This window comes from Castor canadensis, chromosome 5 (assembly GCF_047511655.1).
Source record: "Castor canadensis chromosome 5, mCasCan1.hap1v2, whole genome shotgun sequence".
Classification (NCBI taxonomy): Eukaryota; Metazoa; Chordata; class Mammalia; order Rodentia; family Castoridae; genus Castor; species Castor canadensis.
In genome coordinates this window covers 101252752-101275975 of record NC_133390.1, presented here as the reverse complement: position 1 = coordinate 101275975, position 23224 = coordinate 101252752, and the positions used below count along the sequence as shown (strand labels likewise).

The 23224-nt window shown below is 36.7% G+C and overlaps 2 protein-coding genes across 4 annotated transcripts in view; one reads left to right on the top strand and one right to left on the bottom strand.

Moving 5' to 3' along the window:
- The window catches only part of Pdcd10 (programmed cell death 10), a 46515-nt gene extending 40744 nt beyond the window's left edge, over window positions 1-5771 (bottom strand). The window contains exon 1 of one of the 2 annotated variants that reach the window (XM_074073846.1): window positions 5616-5771. The gene's annotated coding sequence lies outside the window, so the exon portion shown is untranslated. Of the gene's footprint in view, window positions 1-5069; window positions 5094-5615 lie in introns of those variants that run through there. The other variant, XM_074073847.1, reaches the window with a different exon arrangement.
- Window positions 5772-6376: 605 nt separating this feature from the next.
- The window catches only part of Serpini1 (serpin family I member 1), an 87467-nt gene continuing 70619 nt past the window's right edge, over window positions 6377-23224 (top strand). The window contains exon 1 of one of the 2 annotated variants that reach the window (XM_074073844.1): window positions 6377-6699. The gene's annotated coding sequence lies outside the window, so the exon portion shown is untranslated. The remainder of the gene's footprint in view (window positions 6700-23224) is intronic. The other variant, XM_074073843.1, reaches the window with a different exon arrangement.

Here is a 23224-nt window from a genome sequence, read left to right as displayed (position 1 = left end):
TATGATCTCCTAGTCCCTATCACAGAACTTTGCATAGTCTAAGTCACCAACGGTGTTAGTTGGAGATGCACTGATGAAAAGTCAGACACAGTCCATGCCCCTGAAGGTGTGCAGTCCTACAGGGAAGATAGTAAAGAAAGACAGTGACATGTCAGGTTGCAATTCTGCTAACACTCCTACTTACATCACATTATAATATACACTAAGGTCAATGAACACTCTTAACATGTTTTTGAAGAAAAAAACCAAAAAATTAACTACTCAAATACATAGATGATCATAATTTTACTTAAGCCCAAGACTGAGAGGTAAGAGATTCCCCAAGACTGACTTTAAGACTCATGGTCACAGGGCCTTTCACAATAAGCAGCTCCTAATATTGATGTGATTCTTGCATTACAATATGCAAATTCTTCTCCAACAGTCTCTGAATAACAAACCAAATACTTCATGTAGCAGTCAGAGGAAAAGTAATCTATTCTAGACACAGAATACTGGATGTATTGAAACTGTTACTCTCTACTGTGTTAACTTCCTAATGCATTTTTTTAAGTAAATTTGAGTATTAAGTAATTTTTGCCCGCCCCACTGACCTTAGAATTTAAGACAGAAGTTCTTTGTAACTGCAACTCTAATGTTAACTGGCTTTCAATTACTAGAACCATTCTTACCAGAATTATAAAAAACTTGGTCTCCTCAGTTAGCCAGTTGAAATTCAAACCTTAATTCCTAGCAAATACTAGTCCTGTGACCTTGGGCAGGTTCCTTAACCCTTCTGTACTTTGGTTTCCTCATACATAAATTGGGAATAATAGTGACTTTACCATTTAGGGTTCTTGTAAGGATTATATGAGATCACATAAAATGTGTGGCAGGAGGCTTGGCAAGTGCTCAATAAACATTAGTTATATTAGATTCCACCTCACCCCAAAATAGATTTAATTCACTTATATATTCTCAATAAATATATAAGTAAGTGAACCAAAGGATTATTACTGTGGCATTCAGACTACCACTGGTAAACTTATTTCCAAGGGACTGGCTTGACTGAGTAAATTGAAGTAATTGTGTATGTTACATTGCTGTTACCAATAACTCATGTTTGCTAATAAAACTAACTTTCTTTTCTTCTCTCTCTTTCTTTCCTTCTCCAATCTAATCTAAAAGCAACTGTGGAACAATGAGATTAAAATAAAATGGTTCCCCATACCTAAAATGTAAGTGACCTTGAAAATCATGATTGCAATGATACATCCAAGATTAGAAACTCTAAAATTTCCATCTTCATACAAAAATGAACCATCAAACGAGTTACCTTTCAGCAAATAAATTATTTCTAATTGTTTCAACAAAAGTGCTTTATTTGTGTGCACTGTGCAGATAAGCCTAACACTGCAACTCTGTCTTTTAAATGTAAAACAGAAGGTAGAGTGGTTCAAGTAATACAGTGCCAGTCTAGCAAGTGAGAGGCCCTGAGTTCAAACCCCAGAATCACAAAAAAACCCTTCTAAATCACATTTATAGTTTATATTAGGGGAAAAAAATCATGTAATTGGTAAGATTCTTAGTAACATTACCTATCATAATAGCTTCTCTGGTCTAGCAACATTTAAGAAGCAGTAGCTTAGTTTTATCTCCTGCAGACTGGTTATATTAGGTAAACATGCAATTTTTATTCAAGATTCAAATAACATCAGGACACACTTTAAAAAGTAAGCTTAGAAATTAGCAAAGACATAATTCATTATAAAAACTGAGATTACAGAATTTCAAGCCAAATATCCTTAAACACTTTTGGACAATCTCTTGTGGGAGAGTGAATCAGTAAATCCACAAAAGTAACTGGCTACAGAAACTCAAGACTGATGAATGTATTTCACTCCATTAGTGTGGTATTGTGAAAAATTACAGAATGTTTTCAAGACCAAAAGTAAACCTAATATATTCCTGAAATTGTTTTTGCATATTTTTTAAATGATGACATTTTACTTCTCTAAGTATTTACCTTTAAAGCAAGTAAGATATTGCCTTAAGCCCAAATTACAAGCTCCTGTGAAATAAGAACTAATTTTCCAAAGTCTCCACCTCTGACTCAAGCGATCCTAAAGGAAAATTCACTGAAAGTATTGCTAAAAACAAAAAGAAAGGAAAAAGCAGGGTGACAGATCTGGATTCAAACCTTGGTTCCAATACTTATCTTTTCCCTCAGTTCTTGTAATTTAACAAGTAAATTTCTTATATCCTTGGTGTTCTCAGCTATAAAGAGTAAATGTTACTACTACCTAAATAACTGTTTTGAGAACAAAAATGAGATAATAAGAGAGAAGAATGGTGAGTCCATTCTTCATCCATGTCTATATTTTGTTATAATGAACACAGCCTGCCAAAAAGCAGGACAGGAACAAGGTCTCCAAAATGCTCTATTATACAGAAATTTTGCTACAAATGGAAATGACTCCTTTATATTTCCACAAAGGTAAGTATTTATCTGGATTTTAGAAATCTTCAAGAAAGAATAAGCCAGGTGCCCGGTGGGGCTCACGCCCATAATCCTAGCTACTCAGGAGGCAGAGATCAGGAGGCTCTTGGTTTGAAGCCAGCCTGGGCAAATAGTTCATGAGACCCTATCTCAAAAAAACCCTTCAGACACAAAAAAATAGGGCTGGTGGAGTGGTTCAAGGTGAAGGCCCTGAGCTCAAGCCCCAGTGCCACAAAAAAAAAAAAAAAAAAAAAAAAAGAATAAAACATCTTTCTGCAAGCTATATTAAGCTCCTGGCATTAACTCCTTTGTATCTAACCTAAATTTTCTAAACTTTAGTTCATTCGAAAAGTTCATTTTTTTTTTTCATTAATTGGCCATGAGGGAAGCATATCTGTTTTATTAAATGTATTTCTGTCCCTAGCAGAGTGCTGGAGGCACTATGCATGAACGTACTCATTCATTCAGCAAATATTTACTGAACAGTTACACTGTGCCAGGTGGTATAAAGTAGTGGGGTAAGACACATGACAAATGAGAAGGCCTTGCTCAGGAAACTTTTAGTGAAGAAGACAAATATTTATCAAATAAATGTAGAAATAATTAAATTCCTATTGTGATGATGGTAAAAGGAACACAGAGTATAGGGAAGAAATAGTGGGAACTTCCTCTGGTTTTGGGAAGGAGAAACCCAGGGAAAGCGCCTCGAGGTACAACCTTTAAACTAAGACTTAAAATCTGAGTGAGTTTAGTCAGATTTGAGAAAGGGAGGAGAAAACAGACCAGGCAGAAAGACAGTCCATAAGATAAAATACAAAAAGGTCCCTCTGTCAGGAAGAAGTTTATGCATATAATAACTGAAAGGCAAGATAAATGAAAAATGCTGGAGATAAGGATGGAGAGCTATGTAGGAGACAAAAGAGAAATTAGCAAAATTAAACAGAGTAAGAGGGTAATAATAACTAAGTATGTAAGCATCAGTCTTTTTCTTGCATAAAATAAATGATCTAAGGGAATTAAGGTTTTACTTCATATTATTAAGCAACTGTAGTCTGAGACCCGGATTATAACTTGGTCCCAACAGTTACAAGTTACATGTTCTTGGGCAAGTCACTTAACCTGTATGAGCCTCTTCCATTCTTTGTAAACAGGTACTCAATTATCCTACCTATGGATGACAATTATAAATAAGCCCTTGTTCTTATACACTTTATATACTTAAGAGACTTAGGAGGACTTATATGTCCTAAGTCCTCCAAAAGCTGACAGAAGGCCCCTGATAAGAACAAATGTGGATGTTGGTAGGTGGCAATCTACAATAAAAACACAAGTGTATACATTATTCAGTGAACTCTAGCATGTGATCAAAAGACAATAAATACAGTAGAAACATCACTCAGCCATCCCAAATATATGAAATAATAGAAACTATAATGGACCTCACAGATTAAGAGAACTTCATGGTAACAGGACTGAACCAAAGACAGAAACTAACATATGTAGAACAAGTACTCTATGTTAATTTTACTTCTTTTCAAATTTTCCTCTTAGTTCAAAAGACTTTCCATAACAATATAACTTCATGACAGTTAGAAGAACTTGTTTCTTACTGCCTACACTGTCATCTAGAAAACACATTAACATTCTTTGCCTCACTGATTTATATCCAGTTTATGACCTACCCAAACTACTGTACACTTTTAGTCTAGTCCAAAGTCAGTTATCCCCCCATAATTTTTCCATTTCTTTAGTTGTTTCTTTCTTACCTGTATACTACTTTACCTATGGTGTTATATTATTCTCGATTTTACTTCATTCTAAAGTATCATACTTTTCCTTCTACTTTAAAATTGATATTAAACCTCAATCATATTAACTTCAACCAGAGGAGTAAAATGCCTCTAATCCTGGAAAATGTTTTTGCATTTAAAACTTAAGCAAATTGTTAACAACATTATTTTCAGAGTGCACCCCAAACATAGCATATGAAGGAAAAGTAAAAAGCTCAAACAAAAAATGCAACAAGAAATGCAACATACCTTCTTTTTAAGTAATAAGCATAAGAAGCGCTCCTTGATGCTCCATTTGAAAAAAAAAGTGCCAAGTGAGCTTTGTGAAAGAATTCCAACCCTACTGATCTCGTTTTTACAAAATGAAAGGTAGGAAGGGAAAAGAATATTCTTAGTGTTAAACATTATACTTAAAAATGATGTGGAAGGAGTTTATCAATTAATATGACCCGAATAAAATGGAAAAGAAAAATCTAAGTTGAAGCTGATCCTTTCTATTTTTCTTAAATACCTTTACTTTACAACTTTTTTCTTTACCTTTACTTTACAACTTCCTCCGCTCTGTGGAAAAAACACAACCCACCTCCCTTCTCTTTCTTTCTCAGGCGGCAGCTCTCTGGTTGAGATCCTGGACTTTAATAATTGTCCCTTGGGTGTGTGACCTTGGGCACATCATTTTTTTCCCTCAGTTTCCTCATCAGCATCCTAAAGTGAAAGCGCTTTGAAAACTGTTCAGAAGTAAACACATCCTAAGTGCTACAGCTAAAAGGGTCAAGCCTTTCTGGTTAGGAAAAAATTACCTTCTTACAGAAGACACATCAGAAAACTAGAACTGGATCCGTGGATCTGTCAACATTTGGCTCTTCCCGCTTCAACTCACCTCGTCCCTCAAAGGGCATAACCCGAGTCACCCCCAAGAGCAAACTCCCTAGCACCCCTCCCTTACCCCACTCCTTCCCCAGCTGACTTATAAAGCACGGGAAAAACAGCAGCCTCACCTCTCCGCCCCCAGCCACACCTTTGGAGGACCCCGCCCCAAGCACATCCGCCCTCTCCCCTCTCGGGGACACCGGAGGCCAACCTCGCCCTTCCCCTCCGCCCCCATCGACAGCAGACTTCCTGGAGGCGTCCAGGCCCGGGCCGAGCAGGCGGCATTTACAAACCCGCTTTACGCCACACGCGTAGGGTTAACCTCGCTTACGCCCATAGGGCCCCACTCCCAGCCCCGTCCGCTCCGCCTGCCGGCACCAAGCCCGAGGACTCCAGCCACGGTGCCCGGGTGACCCCAGAGCTCTTTTGCTCCTTGCGGAGCTAGGAGCGAAAGGAACAGAAAATGCACATCTTACCGGCAACTGAGGGACTGACTTCACTTCCCACCTTTGGAGCCCTCTTCAACTCCCGGATCAATTCACTCCGGCGACGCCGGAAGGACCCGAGAGGAACCAGGCGTTGTCCGGAATCCTGCCCAGCCGGAGTCGCGCAGGGCTCTATGGGGACTCGTAGTCTCATTCGCCAGGGTTGTCGACAATTCCTGCCGTCGCGAGACTACACTTCCCGGCAGGCCGTGCGAGGAAGCCTAAGGCGATGGGTGGGGACACTTCTAGCCAATGGTAAAAGAGTTCCCTGCTTTTGCGGGAGGAGTTGAGATGAAGAGAGACTGAGCACGGAAAGGAGAAGAAGGGCGGAGCCAGATCTCACCTGCACCAATCAGAGCGGGGCAGGGTCGGTTCGCAGCCGCCTCACCCATACAGGGCGGAGGCAATGGAGCCGAGGAAGGAAGAGGGTGGGGGTCCGACGTGGGAATGTAGGGTCTCTGGGCTGAAAGGATGTCTCAAGGGAACTGCTGGGTAGATGGAGAATGAGTTGTGGGGACCCACCCCGGCCGCAGGAGCAGCTTTCCCAAGAGCAGCCAAGCTCCATTTACACGGGAAACCAGACCCGCAGGTTGGGTGGGGATTAAGCTGAGCTTGAGCTTCCTGCTGAGGCGCGCGAGTGAGGCGGGCAGGTGTAATGTCCCCGAGTGAGGAGAGAAGGGGTGGGGGGGCCCAGGGAAAGAGAAGAGGCGGCGCAGCTGCGGACGTGCCGTTTGCTGGAAGGTACTCCAGCCTGGTTCCCGCCGCCTCCAGCCTGGGCAGCTGCGGGGACAGCACGGGGAGGAGCAGCAGCTGCCCGATTGGCCAACTAGAGGAGGGGGCGGAGCTTGAGTCGGGTGGAAGCCGAGGCGCAGGCTGGACTGTAGTTTCCCCGGAGAGACCGAGCAGGAGCGGAGCGCAGTGGAGCGCAGTCTTCCGAGCATCAGCTCTGGCATCCGCCCGGGTGGCAGGTGTGTGGGAGGTAAGCGTGGTGCCTCTGCCCAGCATCCGCGCGCTGCCCGGGAGAACGCACTTTCCCATAGGAATATCGAGGCAGAGCTGAAAGCGTCCGTCTCCGGTAGGAAGCCAGCGCAATAGCTTTCGGGTGAAGGATATACATTTTTTAGACTTTGAGGGGTAAGAGAGCAAAAGGTAGCTTGACCCTGGGTACAAAGGGCGTGGTTAGTGATTTTGGTTGGAGTTGCACCATTTAAACTGCCCTGGGAGATGTCAAGATTGAAGGAAACCCTGCTAATTGAGACAAGGTGGGTGGTATCTGGATGGGTGCGTAGCTGATAACAAGCAGTTTTTTAAATTTGATAGAGAATTTCTTAACTATTTCACTAGGAAAATAACTTCGCGTTTTTCTTCAGTGTCTACCCTTTGCGTTGCTTTATCAGATTGTCCTGCTACCGACCTGTTATCCAGGACGATTGTATTGCAGCTTCCTAGAATCGAGAGACCTGGATTAAAGAAGCAATTGTAAGCAAGGATAGTCAGGATAGGATGGGTTCTGACGAACCTATCAGAAGTATAACTTTTGCCAGCAATAACGTGAAATATATTCTAATGGAGAGATACTTAGCTTTCTTTCCAGTGACTCTAGAATATTGAAACAAAGACCTGGACTCAGCTTACAATAGGAACATATGATGTACTTCATTGCTGCTCTTTATTCTCTCATTTGTGTCCGGATACATTTGTATATTAAAAGAAAGAAAGAAAGAAAGAAAACAAGAGGACAAGAAAAGCTGTGTGGAGATCTTTTCTCTGTTTAGAGAGTATGTGTAATATGATTGTCCTTAGTACGCGTGTTACAGTGGGTTCAGATTTTAAGTACATGTAGTGTCATAAAATAATAGTTTATTTTCAGCATTCAACCATGTGTATATTAAATGTAATTATAATACCTGTGGATGGCTATATGTTTTAATACGAGGTGAAGATGAATGTCATACGTAGCTCTCTGAAACGGACAAAATTACAGCCTTTTCTTAGAAAAGTGGTAAGAATCCATTTGCCTAGTTCATTTTCATTTTTTGTTACAGAGTTCACCACACTTATGTGTCTTCTCATCGTAGCAGCGGTATTGCAGCATGTTGTGCTCTGAAATGCCCATTATGACAAATGAGTCAGACTACTTCAGATTTTTAAACTAGTCTCAATAAAATGTAGTAATTGAATTCTGTTTTCTTCTATTGTCATGTTTTCTTAATTTACTAAGATTTTGCATTTGGTTTTTCTTATGTACACAATTCCTTTTTAAGAAGAAATGGCTCAAAGGATTTCTTTCTTGTTGGAGCTTAAAGTTGAGACCTACTTAGTGCTACTACTGAGATAGATAAGCTTAAATCACTTATCAATGTGTGCTCCTCCGTTCCCACATTCTCATACACCGAGATTTATAGAGAGAGACAAATCTTAGAAAAAACTACTTTTAGATTGTTGTCAAGCAGATCTGGTAGGTATTAGAAGCAGCAAAGAACCTAGAAGAAAGAAAAAGCAAGTAACCACTAAATTTAGCAGCTGTGCAAAGGGTGGGGTTTTTATCTTTGTTTTATCACTGGAGAGTCTGTTAATCCACATAGCTAATGTGACCTCATGATAATGTTGGGGGAGGGGACTGGATGCTAAGGTGTAGTGGAGCTTGGGAAAGATTGTGTTTGCTCTTGTGATTTGTGTTTAAGTGGATTGTCTTCAATCAGTCCTCAATTCTCAGGCTCCACTACTGATTAATTTGGTGAAATTGGATGCTTGGCGTCACTAGGTTACTCTCCTTATGTAATAATAAATTAATATGGCAATGAAGTTATTTTGTAACATTTTTTGAATGAGCTTTGTTGATAATCAGTTAATAACCAAGCAGATGGGTAGAAGATAATTTATATCAAGGCAGATGAAATTCTGATGTCTTCTGCTGTGAAGTGTCCTAAGACTAGAATACCATTAGCAACGAATTAAAGTACCTACTTCTTCCCTCTTTACAAGATTGGATCCTTTTAAGTGTGTTAGTGAAAGAGATTAGATTTCTGTATTATTTAGGCATAAGAAGACCATGGTTTTATAAGGAAGAAAATCAGCAGTATATGAAATTTAGGCATTTGTTTTTCACCTTGAACTTTCACTCATTGTAAATGACATTCACATTCAATCTCAGGTAACTGAGGACTTTTCTTGACTGATATTGAGAAAGGCCATTAGTTTTATGTAAAGTACTGCCTAAGATTAAAACACATTATGTACTCTGCTCTTTCTTTTTACTGTTTGTGTATAACCATCAGTGAATACTTGATACGACCAGAACGTAAAGCAGTAGAGTGCAGGAAGTATCTCTTGAATGGGAATTGCACTGAAGATGACTCTTCTTTAGTCGAAAGATTTGCTTCATTTGAAATTACACTTTGTTTTGGTCTTTGAATTTAAAATTCTAATTCTAAGCCTATTGAGTAAAAGTAATTGAATAGCATAGATTTCTAAAGTAAGATTCACTACTGCATGTGACACAAAAAAGAATACTTAAAGGCTTAAGATCAAATGGTTTTGGTGTGAATGGGAGACAGGGATACATATGGAAGAAAACTGCATAAGAAACAAATACCCTTAGCCTGAGAGAAAAGAGACTTGATATTTTTGGTAAATTCCTATAAATTATAACATGGCTTTCCTCCCCCAATCATTAATTTCCATAGTGCAAACATTACTTTTCTACATTTACATTTTCACTAAAGTCAGCCTGGCGTTAATTTATTGGATTTTGAATAATCGTGGGTTGGTAAAGCAGAAAAAGTCCTACATGTGTACATTCATGTCTAAATTGGACCTTATTTGGACAAAATTTTTCAATGAAGTTAAAAGGAAACTTTTTTTTCTTAATAACTGAGGTATTTGAATTAAAATAGTCCATTTGCTTATTCACATGCAAATTTCTAAGGTTAGACACTACTTTGGGGACCTGGATTAATTGCTGTACTCAGATAAGAATGTTGTTTGGTTTTTTTTGGTTTTTTTTATCCTAATTCTAATGCTTTCAGTATTTAGTTCTTGAAGTTTGGGAATGTTTTTAAGAAACTGGATTATTAGTTCCTAAAGACCATGCTCTTCTTTTCTATTTCCAGTTGAAATTTTGAGCATCTCATGTCACTGTAACCACTTACTGAATTAGAGTTGTCTGCTGACATTTCTTCGTGTACACATTGAGACATGTTGAACTTTGATAGTCAAGAATCAATTGCCCTCACAGGATGATTACTATACATTCTCCAGAGAATGTCTCAGTTCTGTTTACATTTACAAAAAATGTTGATTGAGCCCAGTTTGATTCAGACTGTGTGGGCTACAAAGACTTACGAACAACTAACTTTGGGTGCCATCGTTTCTAAATTCATCCCAGAAGTAGGAATATTCTCCCACTAGAGGCACTTAGGTTTGCATTTTACAACCAGAGAAGCCCATGACTCACTACTACCTTTAAGTTTCTGGAGAAAGACCTTTGTTGAAGTTTATCTTTAAAAAATATCTTTCATTGTACAAAAATGAATTTGGGCTTCTGTTTTTGTAATTGTTTTTCTCCCTCCGCCCTCCTCAAAAAAAAAAGTCACACTGATTTTAAGAACGTGTAGAGTTCGGCATTCATTGTTTTTTATTTGACATTCCAAGAACAAATTAATTTGATTAGAGTTAGAATTAAAAATTCTATGTTTTTCTTCCATTATTTAACACCTGTGCAGTTCTAGTTAATTATAAGTAATTCTTTGGTAGTGAACCTATTAGTAGCAGATATTTAACTGCCTTTATTTGCAGTTTGACATCCTTTTACAAGCGTACTGATGATATAAATTGGCTTAGAATTGATAATTAATCTTCCTTCTTATTCCTTTGATATTATTCTTAATGTTTAGCACTATGCTTTGTACTCTCAGTGGAGTTCATGACTGTCTTCCTTACTAGATACTTAGTATCTTTAGAACTAAGAATTGAGTTTCACTGATGTTTGTATTTATGTTGAGAGCCTTAGTCCGTACTTGGTAGGTGATAACAACTTCTTTAGCTATTTGGAAAGCTATAATGAAGCATCAGTTTATAAACAATTACAGCTAGAAAAATTTATTTTCCTTAGACATCTGTTTCAGCACTCAATTCAGTTCAGCCCTTTACCTACAGCAGTTGCTTTTATTAGAGCTAAGTGTAAATATTTCTGTGTTTTGTTGCATTTCGGAATGAATGGAGCAAATATTGCCATTAACCACAACCTCAGCAGAGTGTGTGCACTTCAGATACGAATTTATTCATTGGATGCCATTTGGAATTTTTGTGGTCCTTTTCTCTCCTGCCTCTGTAATTCCACTGTTTAAAAGATGTACCTTTAAAGTAATGCTTCTCCCACACACATAAACACACTTTCTATAACTTTTTTTCTTAAAGAAAAATAAATGTAATATGAGATTTTAACTGGAACTCAGCTGGTCTTGTATGTTCTATTTTTAGTGAAATGGTTGCATTGGGAGGTCTTATTAAGGCTTATTAAACCTAAATTTCACAAGTGTTTATCTTTGTTACCATCACAGAGAAGGGATAAGCTTTGAGACTTGGCTGCAGAAACTGATGTGCTATCTCCTGTTCCAACCGCTGCTTTGAGGCCCCCTTCTGATTTAGCATAGGATAAACTTTTGAGCACCTCACAGCTCTTAATTTAGACAGGTGGATGGAATTTACTTTGATTTTATAACTTCATTTTCCTAAGTGTATTGTTTTTCCCAGATATATCTCATACCACTTACCAGTAACAGCAGCTCCAGTGTCACAAAGTGATTTCTGTAGCACAGTCTGGCAATTCAATGAGTGTCACCATATAGTCCATTTCTCCTCTAACATCATGGGGTCTTTTGTTGTTTTATGTTTTGTTTTAAATGAAACTGGAAAAGCTCATTTGAAAACTTCTAATATTTTACTCACATTTGGTTTCTTTGACCTTTTTATGATAACCTAAATTTTATTGTTGTATTTGAAGTTTTGTAACCCTACTTAATTTGAAAAGCTATTTAATTTTAATGTCTTTTTCCTACCTCTTGATAGAATGCTATAGATAGGAAATTATAAAGTACAATGTTTGCCATTCACTTGAATTAAATTAGTTATTGGAGCATTTAATTGTCATGTACTTCACAAAGCAATTTAAAATCATTGATGCAATTAATGTTTTGAGATATAGTCAACCTTCCAGTTAAGAAACCTCTACCTAGGATCTTAAATTAATTACAAATATTAAATCATTTATTTTATATCTAAGGCAGTTCAAATAATGTATCATAAGTCCTTTAGCATATAATAACAGCAAATTGTTACAAAACCATAATTCTTAGAGCCATATAAAAATTGTGTATTGTTTGTTTTGGGTAACTCAGGAAGCTTAAAAAAATACGAGGCTTTGTGCATAAGGTGCATACATTAAATGTCAGGAAAGTCAGTTTTCTGTATTTCAGTGTTTCTGTGTGTTTTTTTAAAATTTACTTTTTTGTGGTACTGAGGTTTGAACTCAGAGTTTTATGCTTGCTAGGCAGGCTCTCTACCACTTGAACCATGCTTCCAGTCCTATTTTTTTTTTTTGGCAGGGAGTGGTGGTAGTGGTGGTAATGGTGTTTGAACTCAGTGCCTCGCTCTCACTAGGCAAGTGCTCTATCGCCTGAGCCATGCCCGTAGCCCTCTGTTCTTTTTATGTAAGTAATAGCTAATTATGATTTTTAAGATATAACAGCAGATAGTTAGTAATTAGTGACATAAAATCAAACATTTTGGAAGAGATAGAAATTTTATACAGAATTATCTTAAAGGCAAAAATTTACTCACATGTACCCCCCAAAAAAGTTTAAGAATTTAAAAAATAACTTTAAAATGTGCATCGTTTTCACCTGCAAATTTTAGGCAAAATGATATGAAAACAATTGAGTTTGTTTCTTTAGAGGGGAGTAGTCCTTTGGTTTTTGTGTAGAGGCCCAGCGCCCTCAGGGATTTGCCCTGGTGATTACTCTTATGCTTGCTGTGAGACAGACAAGCAATGTACTGGTCAAGATATCACATTCCAGTCCAAGGAAGGAAGAATGGGGAATGTATCTTCCAAACAGGTAATAAAAGCTTCCAAAAGACCTCCAGGAATTGCCCACTGTCCACTTAATGGTCAGTGTCATATGGCTGACCCTACCTACCTTTAAGAGATGTGTTATCAAAGACTTCTGGTGGATAGAGGAGAATAAAGGTTTGAAAATGAGTTTTGGTTAACTGTGTATGGTTTCAGCCAGACTGGTGGTGAAAACCACATTAATTTCGAAATTAAATTTTATTCCTGCTCATTCTTACCAATTTGGAGCCTTTTCTGGGGGAGAGGGAGAGTTGTTAGCAAACCCTGTCTTTCCCACACCAAGTTTTCAGTTGCATAATTATCACATTTCAAGTCCCTATGCAAAAGCAGTCCTCAGAGACTGATTGATGGTGTTTTAGCCAACAATGAATTTCGTACTTTTTCCTGCTCTTTCCATTGAAGACATTTTCTGTAAAACTCACTGATTGTATTCTAAATCTACTTTAAACCTGAATATATTCAAAAATCTGTATAGACTGCATTCAAGAATATCGGTCTGAAGCTGGGTGTGATGGTGCTCTCTTGTCATTCCAGCCATGCAGGAACCATAAATAAGAGAAGGGAGGTCCAGGCCAGACCTGGCATAAACACAAGACCCTATTTGAAAAATAATGAAAGCAAAAAAAAGGGCTGGGGATGTGGATCAAGTGGTAGAGTACCTGTCTATCAAGCTTAAGACTGAGTTTAAATCCCAGTACTGCCCCCTTCCCAAAAAACAATATGGGTCTAATGCAGATGAAAGAAAAACTGAACATTAGGATTCCTTTTAAGATTTCCTTAACTACCTGGAGAAGCAAAATAAGCCATTGTTCCCTAAAGGGAAACTTCCTGTAAAAATCTGTCATCATAGAAGATGGTGTTACCCATTTCTAAAATGTGAAAAGTACTATCAACATCTATAGAGTGATTATAACCTAAATATGACTCATTCATACAATGACACATCTTGGACTTACAGTTTTGATGAATTACATATGATTCCATCAGAGAGGAAACTCTGAGGAGAAAATTGAAACAGATAATGGAAACAAGTAATGCTTCTTTCCCCTTGCATTAAAAAAAACTCATTATCAAAAATATTGACCAGGAAATTTTGACTATTATAGTTGTTTTTTCATTTTTAATCAACATCTTTCCCAATTTTTACCTTTTTATCATGTTCCAGATATGTTCACATGTAAATTTATGGACTTTTCTACAGTCAATGTGTAGTGCTTTATCTCCATAAGGAGATAAAGCAAAATATATAGCATCATTTACTTCGTGTTGTAATCTTTTGTCACTATATTTAACAGAAGACATCAAGATACATTTATGTAAAAAGAAGCATATGTGATAATAAAGGAAGGCTGTGAAGAAAAAGTAAGGTAGTGTGGTATGTTGGCTGATTGTAGGGGATGGCAAACTATGGCCTACTGGCATACAACCTCCTTTTGTAAAAAAAATTTTATTAGAATACTCTATGCTCATTCTTTTGCATATTGTTAAGGCTGTGTTCTTGCTACAACAGTAGAGTTGTTTCAATGGGATGAAGAACAGATGGTCAACAAGCCTGAAATATTTCCTGTCTGTCCCTGTTAAAAAAAAGTTTGTCAACCACTGGCTGAGTATCCACTCTGTAATCAGGTAAAACTGCATTCAAAATTTTGTTCAGTAATTTCTGTCTAGATGATATTGTATATGTTAAATCTCTCAAAATCTTAGTTTCATGATATACAACTTGACTCAAAAGGTGTTTATGTTGATGAGATTGCATAGTACTTAACAATAGTTAACGCTTATTAAATGCTGTTTTATTCAACATTTTATTTTATTGTTACCATTTTATATGAGCTATAACTTTTGGTTCAAATAGGTGTTAGAAACTCTAAACTTCCCACATCCTCCTAAAATAAGTGTTCAGGAAAATAGGGTATAAGACTTAAAAGCATATTGAATATTATGGGAGACCATGCTAGTCAGTTTTAAAAACTGAGATACTTTCTTTTTTTTCTTTTTCTTTTATTCATATGTGCATACAATGTTTGGGTCATTTCTCACCCCTTCCTCCCACCCTCTCCCTTAACCCCCCACACCCTCCCTCTCCCCTCCTACCCCCTCACTACCAGGCAGAAACTATTTTGCCCTTATCCCTAATTTTGTTGTAGAGAGAGTATAAGCAATAATAGGAAGGAACAAGGGTTTTTGCTGGTTGAGATAAGGATAGCTATATAGGGAGTTGACTCGCTTTGCTTTCCTGTGCATGTGTGTTACTTTCTAAATTAATTCTTCTCGAACTAACCTTTTCTCTAGTTCTAGTCCCCTTCTATTGGCCTCTGTCGCTTTAAAGTATCTGCATTAGTTTCTCTGCATTGAGGGCAACAAATGCTATCTAGTTTTTTTTTTGGTGTCTTACCTATCCTCATACCTCACAAGTGTGCTCTCGCTTTATCATGTGATCAAAGTCCAATCCCCTTGTTGTGTTTGCCCTTGATCTAATGTCTGCATATGAGGGAGAACATATGATTTTTGGTTTTTTGGGCATGAGATACTTTCTTAGAACTTAAAGAAAAATGGTATTTAAAAGTGAATCGCATTACTGCCAATATTACAGAAAGAAAAAGGATTACTAGGAACTACTGTTAATGGGGAATACTTTACTAATAATACTAAAGGATTTTTATGGCAGCAAATTAGATAACCTAGATAAAATAGACAACTTGAAATATACAAACTACTGAAACCAACTTGAGAAATAGAAAATCTGAATAAAGGCTCAAAATAATGCTAAACAAAATAGTATATATTTAGCAATAGTTGACCGTGGCCAAATAGGCTTTCTCCCAGAAAGGCCAGTTGGTTTAACATGAAGTTCAGTCAATATAATGTGCCATATAGATACAATAAAGGACACAAGATCATCTCAATAAATGAAAAATATTTGACAAAATCCATCCACATGCTTTCATAATGAAAACCTTTAACAAAGTAGGAATAGAAAGAAATTCCCTGAAACTGTTAGTGGTCATCTAAAAAAAAAAAATTCACAGTGAATATTTAATGATGAAAAGCTGCATATGTCCCTTTAAAATCAGGATATCTACTCTCACAGTTTTATTCAACATTGTACTAGAGGTTCTGCCCAAGGTAGTTGCAGCTGTCTCAGTACTGTATTAGAGAAAGAAATAGAAAGTATCCTGATTTGAAAGAAAAAGCTATGTCTATATATACTGATGAAATGATCTTGTGTACAGAAAATTCTGAAGATACACTCACACACAAAAAACTGTTAAAATTAATAAATGCAGAAAGGTAGGATACAAGATCAATATAAAGAAATCTGCTGTATTTTGTACACTAGCAGTAAATATCCAAAAATTTAAAAATTAAATATCCATTTGTAGTAGCTTCAAAAACAATATAATTATTAGGAACAAATTTAACAAAAGAAGTGCAAGACTTGTACACCAAAATCTTATACAAAAGACTTGTATACAAACATTACTGAAAGAAAGAAGACCTAAATTTAAAGATACCTTTATGGATTAGAAGACTCTATATTGTTAAAATGGTAGTATTCTCTAGATTAGCCTACAGATACGATGCACCAAAATGCTGGTTTTCACAGAAATTGATAAATAGATCTTAAAACCTAGTGGAAGCACAAGGAACCCAGACAAACTGTATTAGTGGAATAGAATTTAGAGTCCAGAAACAAACCTTTGTATTTAGGATCAATTAATTTTTTTACAAACTGTCAAGATGGGGAATATAATGGAGGAAGAATAGTCTCCTAATAAGGGACTGAGACAGCTGGATTTTCACCTGCAAAAGTATAAAGTGAGACTCTGCCTCACACCATATGCAGAAACATATTGTGGGCCTAAATGTAAGAGCTAAACAGAAGTAAACTGTTGTTACCTTTGATTAGGATTAGGTTTCTTAGTTAAGACACCAAAGCACAGGTAGTAATAGTCAATAAATTGGACTCCATCAAATTTAAAGCTTTTATTTATCAAAGAACAAAATCAAAAAGTAAGAAGCCACAGTATGAGAGAAAATATTTGCAAATCAAATATTTGAGAAGAGACTTATATCTAAAATACATAGATAACTCTTACAATTCATAAAAAGATAAATAACCCAATTAAAAATAGTCAAAGGATTTAAATAGCCATTTCTTTCTCTAAACAATATATAAAAATAGCCAATGAGTGCATGAACAGATACCCAACATCCTTACTCACTAGGGAAATGTAAATCAAAACCACAATGAGAAACTGCTTCACACCCACTAGGCTTGCTAGTCAGAAAAAGAGACAATAACAAATAGAGGTAAGAATTTGGAGAAATTGAACACCTCATACATTCTAGGTGGGATTGTAAAATGGGCAGCCTCTTTGGGAAACAGTTTGGCCATTCTTCAAAATCTTAACCACAAAGTTAGCATATAATCTAGCAATTCTTTTTAAGCATTATGCCCAACAATATTTTTTTTAAAAAGACAAGTTCACATGACTATTGATAGCAGCATTGTTCATAATAGTCAGAAGAGAGAACACCCAAGGTCCATCAACTGATGCATGGAAAAACAATACACTGGAATATTATTTGACCATTAAAAACAAAGAGGTACCAGTAGATCCTACAACATGGATTACTCTTGAACACATGCTAAGTAAAAATGACAGCTACAGTAGGCTACATTTTATATGAAATATCTAAAGTAGGCAAATCCATAAAAGACAAAAATTAGTGTCAAGGTACAGAGGGAAGTGGGAAGGGACTGCAAACAGTTATGGGGTTTCTTCCCACAGTGATGAAATGTTCTAAAATTAGGTAGAAGTGATGATGATTGCACAACTTTATGAATGTATTTTTCAACCACTGAATTGTATACTTTAAAGGGTGTATTTTATGGAAGGTGGATTACATTTCAATAATGCTGTTATTTTTTAATTAATATAAAAAGATTGAAAAACATAGGGATGAATTATGGAAGGTTGAATTATAAGGAACCTAGACTAGTAGATAAGAGGAACATAGAAGAAATCCTTCATTTGATATCATTTGACCTCACAGAACACCAGGTAAAATTAATGGAGAGACAGACTTAGCTATACATAATCTTTTTAAAAATTTTGCAGTGAAGGAAAAAATCAAAAGTTAAATTCCAAGCACATGAAAACAAAGGGAGTGGAAATATCAATGTGTCCTAAGACTTCCCTTCTGCAGCAACTTAATGATAGAAGGCAGGAGAACAATGTGTATAGAATTACAATGAAATAAGTTTATGATTCAAAGTTCCTTATCCAGCTTAGCCATAGTTCAGCAAAAGTAAGGACAAAGAGTTATCTTCTCAGTCATAAAAGGGTAAAAACTTCTCATTACACTGCCAGTAACAAATGCATACTTTGCTGGCCAGATAGTCAAGAATTCAAGATTAAAATAATCAGATTAAAATAGTTGTGGGTATTAGGTTTTAAAGTGATTCAGATGTTAAATTCTTATAAGAAGCCTTATGGCAGAAAAAATAGTAATGTTCCAGATCAAATACCCCACATCATTTTAAAAAACAAGGAGGATGTATAAGAGAAGATATTAAATTCCTTATTTTACTAATGATGGAGTCAGATGTTTGTTCTTAAAATCAGTAAGAAAATACAATTTTAAGAAGAAAGCAAAGAAATTGATTGAAGCAAAAGTTAAGAACCTTTAGGATAGAATGACAGCACACCAAATAGATATACTACAATTACCAAACAGTTTGAGTTCCTTTTCAGTCTTTCAGATGGGATTTCACTATGGAGCTTATGGTGGCCTTCCTCCTGCCTCAGCCTCCCAAGTGCTGGGATATAGGCCTGTCCTACTACTTCTGGCTTTAGTTCTGTGTAGAAGACAAAAACTGCCATACTGTTTAAAAGAGACAAAGTTAAGTAAAACAATACCAGTGTAAAGGACAAGGATGACAAATAAATCACTGATTGTACAAAAAAATTTAAAAATTTGAAGTATCCTAATTTGTATAAGAAGAGGAAATTCAAAACAAAATGCTTTAATGTGGCTCAAAGAGTGATTCATCTTGGTAAAAGTGTAATCTCTAGTGAAGACAGACTATCTCTGAGCATACTTTTACTGCTTAGATAGAATTAAAACACATAAAGCAGTTCGAAACAGAAGCATAAAGACAGCTCATACTATCGTATTTGAACTAAATGGGAAAAAGGAAATGAACATGCAAGGTTAGGAATACGAAAGGTAAAATGGACCAGCAAAGAAGCAGGGATGACAGTGATCCAGAGGTAATACAATGATGATGCAGATTCAAGGGAAATTTGAGATGTAGAATCAGCAAGTTTTGTCCTAACTAAGCTTCAGGTCAGATATCAGCCCACAGGTGAGTGTGAGAGTGTGTGTGTGTGTGTGTGTGTGTGTATTTACTGTATTTCAATGCAAATTTCCACAATCACCACCATTATTGTCTAATACCTAGAAGTTTTGGTCATTATCATTCACCCTGCCTCCCTGGCCACTGTAGGCATTTGAGTTTGTTACTTCCTGGATGAGGTAAAGGCATTATTCATACAGAATGACTAAGGAAGTTGTAAGTCTGGACAATAAGAAAAGAAAGAACAACTCTAGTATTTTAAAAAGTAACAGTTGTATACACTTAAAAATGGTTGAAATGGCAAATTTTATGTTATATGATTTTTTTCCTACCATGCAAAAGGCAAGTTTAGAAACATAAAAATAATTGTAAATCTGCTGAAAATATTTTTTCTTGATTATATTCATCCACATTCAGTTTGACTCATATTATAAAATATAACTGTCTTTTAGACACTGATATAACACTATTTAAAAATTCTCCCCTTAGTTTTAAATTATAAAAGTCAATATTCATTAAAATACTGAGTCTCATTTCCTCTCTTGCTGTTTTGTTTGTTTGTGTATTTATTGCTCTAGTTTATTTTCATATTGTGTTATCCTAATTGGGAAATTTTAAGTTTTGGTTTTACATGTAACTCTTCATTGCCACAAAACCTATTAAAACACCTGTGCTTTTTGTCCTCATGGAATCATAACATCCAGCTGGCCAAGTGACATGAATAATCCCTCACTGAAAACCATTAATCCTAGATGATGTGCTACAGTAATTGCTGTCTTTATAAAAGACAATCGTGTGACTATAGAGGCTGATTACTTAAATCCTGTAAGCCCAGGTTCTCTTCAAGTATAAGAGTGCATCACTTGGGATGTAGCTCAGTGGTAGAGCATGCTTACCTAGCATGTGCAAGACCCTGGGCTCAATTCCCAGCCTCAAAAATGAAACAGTGCACCCACCAGCCGATATGATAAATGATGTTTTCCTCTCTCCTCCCCTTCAAAGTGCGTTATAAATGAAAACCCTTAGCAGGAATCTTATTAATCAAAAGGATCTGGAATTCCATAGAAACATACCCTGTAACTCAGGAAGTAAACTGCCAAATCTCTTGTGGAAAAATTCACCTTATTCATGGGTTAGCCCCTTAAGCCCTTGTTCAGAACCTGTTTGCTTTTAGTGAACTGTTCAATTTTCTGTTTAACGCTACTGAATTGTATGTTTGGAGAAATTAACAATGATTCAATGATGTAAAGGAAAGATGAGATGGGGGAAACAGGACTAAGAAAGCAGTTTTATTGAAGGATGAATGTTGTAGATGGAGAAATCCAGAGACACACCTGCCATGGGATGGTGGGTGGTGCTCAGTGCATCAACCACTAAATACAGCACAGAGGTGGCTGAGTTCACAAAGATGACCTTCAGGCATGATGAAGAAGATAAATTGTTACATTTCCAGTTTTCTGGGGGGAAAAAAGTGTATTGCTCATTTTCATAAGTTTCATACGGATGGATAAAATACAATGAAATTTGGATGCCTGAAAAGTAAATTCAAAGCTGATGGCAGTGCACCCACCCAGAATGTCTTACTTCCAGGAAAATAAAAGAAATCAATGCTTTTTCTATGTGTAGCTACATGTATATTTTACCCAAATTTTTAGGTTAGTTAATGTCGAAATGTTTTCACAGTACTGGGATTAGAGCTTGGGGCCCTGTGTTTACTAAGCAGATGCTCTTATCTCTTGAGCCATGCTTCTAGCCCTTTTTGCTCTAGTTATTTTGGAGATAGTCTCTCTTTTTGCCCAGGCTGTCTTGCACTGTGATCCTCTATTTTAAGCTTAATGCCCATTTCTGGGATGATGGGTGTGAACCACAATGCCCACCCTTTTTCTGTTGAGATGGGGTCTCATAAACTTTTTTAAACCGGGACTGGCCTGGAACCTTGATTCTCCTGATCTCAACCTCCTGCATAGCTTGGGATGACAAGTACACCCAGCTACTGGTTGAGATGGGGGTCTCGAGAACTGATGCTCCCGATCCCAGCCTCACAAATTACTAGATTACAGGTGTGAGCCATCATTGTCCTGCTGAAATGTTTGTTTTAAAATGTACATATGAAATGATTCATTACACATTATATAAGTTCCTCCTTTCCATATTTAAATCAGAAAGCTCTATGAGAAGTATTATTTCAACCACACATTTTGGCATGGGAAAATAAGAACAAGATGACTTCAAAGAATTAATGATATAAAAAAAGCCACATTGAACAATGAAGTTACAACTGTGTTTTCAGGATACTTTGTGTATCTTGTAGAAGCAATTTTTTTGTATGTGAAGAGAAACTGAAAGATTTTAAGCAGGCAGTGAGTGTTATGTAAAGGGAAATTCAGAGTACTTCATTGTTGTTCAAAACAACTTTGTGTGACTTAAGCACTGCACTAATATCTTTATACTTGCACATTATCCCTTTAATTCTCATAGTAATCGTGTGAGGTAAGTGTTGTTGTTGTTCCCATTACAGAGACAAGGAAAAGATAGATAGGTTATCTCAGGTCACCCTCTATACCAAGTTTGCATTTGTTTCTAGACAAAACATGGTCTAGTAAAATCATTACTTGAACAGTAACCAAAAACCTTTGTGTATTTCTATAAAATGATTCAAAATTACTTCACATTGTGTATTGCACCTTGCATTCTGCAACTATGAGTCCTTTTGCATTCTTAAAATTACAAAGTTATGATCTGACCCCACTAAAATTACTAAAATCAATATGTAAAATTTTAATTTCAGACAGAACTAGAGAACATCTAGAGGTAAAGACCAAAAAATCCATTGCAATGTTATTTTCAACAAGTTAGTTCAAACTGGCAGCTTGGTAAACTGAAATTCTTTCACCTAACCTATCACACTGAATTTTGTTTTACACAACTTAATTTTAGGAAAAAAGAACATGGCAGAGGTTGGGGGGAGGTATACTGAGGTTTGAACTTAAGCTTGCTAGGCAGGTACACACTACCTTTTGTGCCATGCCCCCAGCTCTATTTTTGCCTTCTTTTTCAGGTAGGGTCTTGCATTTTTGCCTGAGCCAGTCTCAGACTGCCATCTTCCTATCTTTGCTGGGACCTTGCCATGCCCAGTTTGTTGAGGTGGGGGAGGGGGGTCTCTAACTTTTTGCCTAGGCTGGTCTAGAACTGTGTAATCCTCCAAATCTCAAAATTCCAAGTACCTGGGATTTCAAGTGTGAGCCACCACCCAAGATCATTTTCTTTAGGTGAAAAATAATCTCTTCAGTTGCCACAGACCCAACCACTGTATTACACTCGTTTAATTCATACATTCATTTTTTCTGCTAAGAGATTGCCAATTTCTGAATTTGTCAGAACTTTAAATTATGAGCCTATGGTGAAATTTAATATATATTTGCATTAGTTATACTTTTGTCACTGTGACAAATACCAGAGATAAACAATTTAAAAAGAGGACAGATTTTATTTTGGTTCACTGATTCAGAAGGTTCAGTCCAAGGTCAGCTGGATCCACTGCTTTGTACCTGAGGCAAGGAAGAGTGTCATAGTGCTGGAAACATATGAGGGGCTGCTCACCTCTTGATGGCCGGGAAGCAAGAGAGGGAGAGGCAGAGAGAAAGAAAGGCACATGTCCCCAGTGACCTACCCCAACTAGGCCTCACCTTCTACTTATCACCTCTTCCCCAAAGGAACCAAGGACATGAGCCTGGGGGACATTTCATGTTAAACCATAACAATGCTATTGAATTATTTACAAAATTTTTGGCACATATCAGATAAAATGAAGTATACCTGCAATTCTACAACTCAGACCATATCAGAGGAGTTTTTCAAAGCTTAATCTTATCTATAAGCAAAAATTAAAATGATGGAGCAATAATCTTTATTAATTTCCTTTAAGTGTTTTCTCCCTGTAGAACAAAATTTGAAATTAGAGATTTTTCTTAAGCCAAATGAAAAATTAGAGATGTATAAAATTGCAAGTGCTTTCTCTGCTCCATACGTAGATTTGTTAGATATGAGGGAATAATATTGAGGTAATCAGCAATAAAAACATAGAGATGGATTGTCAACAGCATT